This window comes from Sinocyclocheilus anshuiensis, unplaced genomic scaffold, assembly GCF_001515605.1.
Source record: "Sinocyclocheilus anshuiensis isolate Anshui unplaced genomic scaffold, SAMN03320099.WGS_v1.1 scaffold44, whole genome shotgun sequence".
In the NCBI taxonomy this organism is placed as follows: domain Eukaryota; kingdom Metazoa; phylum Chordata; class Actinopteri; order Cypriniformes; family Cyprinidae; genus Sinocyclocheilus; species Sinocyclocheilus anshuiensis.
The window spans coordinates 2,140,851-2,142,283 of record NW_015555746.1 but is presented as its reverse complement, the minus strand read 5'-3'; positions in this window follow the sequence as shown (position 1 = coordinate 2,142,283).

The following is a 1,433-nucleotide window of genomic DNA, read 5'->3' as shown; positions in this document are numbered from 1 at the left end:
TGTAATTTAGTTTCTTTTTTTCTTGTCTTCACCACCTGGCTATACTGTTGTAAAATGTTGAGAGATTCAAACAAAAAGTAATCAATAAATAGAACAAAATAAAAAATTATTTCAGCTTGCGGAAGTGCAAGTGTCTGAGAGTGCAAGCCTGAGAATGCACGTCTGAGAGTGCAAGCGCCAGCTGCAGCCAGACCCTTTTGCGGTGAGGGGCAACGCTCTCCGCGGGGATTCGTGCCATGCGAGGCAGTTTCCTCCTGGAAAAAAACAGAACCCTGTGGTAATGGAGTGCCCACACGAGCAGAGATCACAGCACTGTGACACTTTACTTAAAAATATCTGCATGTTAAACACTGTTATTTGCCTTTCTCATCAACTAGATAATGTTCTGATGACAGAGCAAACCACGCTAGAGGTCTTCAGCCTAACTCGCATAGATGATTATATAACTATATGAAAATGTTTCTGTTTTCCTTCACACACTAAGATCACACCTCCGGGTAATAGAGAAGAGGAGCAAAAGAAGGCCATATTAAATCAGATTGGCTTGCGCTGTGCCTGTAGGTAGGAGGCCAATGAGAGGAGAGCTGTAGGGATGCCAATAATGTAGATTTTGGACTTAATAACAGGCGCTGCATGAATATTTGCACCAAGGGATGTGTAATTAATCTAAATTAGCGATGTTAGAGAGAGGAAATGGAAGAACTGGTGGTGGAGAATTTACAATGAGGCCTGAGGGAAAATGGACGCATCGCAACGGAGGCAATTCATTAAAGAAGGACATTAATCACAAACAGGGGTCAAGAAGAAAGCTGTGCCCTCTTGTTCTCTCAAAGAATACTGTAAATGTTGATTTCAATGGTGCCACCCAGTTGTAATGATGACAGCTGTTACTATAATGTGCTACGAAAAGAAACAGTTTTGGTAAATATAATATTTCATCTGGCAAAAAAAGATGAAATAAAGATGAAATGTATATCCTTGAAGGAAGCAGCAGCAAAGTTCCTTGATTATTACACCGGAATGAGAGCATAGTTCCTAAAAAATGAGCCTATTTTAAAAAATAGTGGAGTGTTCCTTTAAGAAGAAAAAGAGCACATAAGGGAGATGTGCACTTGTAATGATGGTGAATCGGCAACGGAGGAGAGTAGGATCTGTGTGTACAAATACACAGGAGTAATTGGAAAACAAGACACACCTGGGAAAACAAATATCAGGAACCAATCAAAAACAAACTGGGAACATGTAACAGCACCATTTAAAATTGAATTGAGAATGACATTTAAATTCCAACTAAATTCCTGAATTTATATTGAGGCCACAAAAATGAAGTAAAATGGCAATTTGAATTTGAATTTGAAATTAAATTGTTTTGAAATATATGTCTAGATATATGTCTACGTACATATATGTCTAGATACATAGATAGATATATG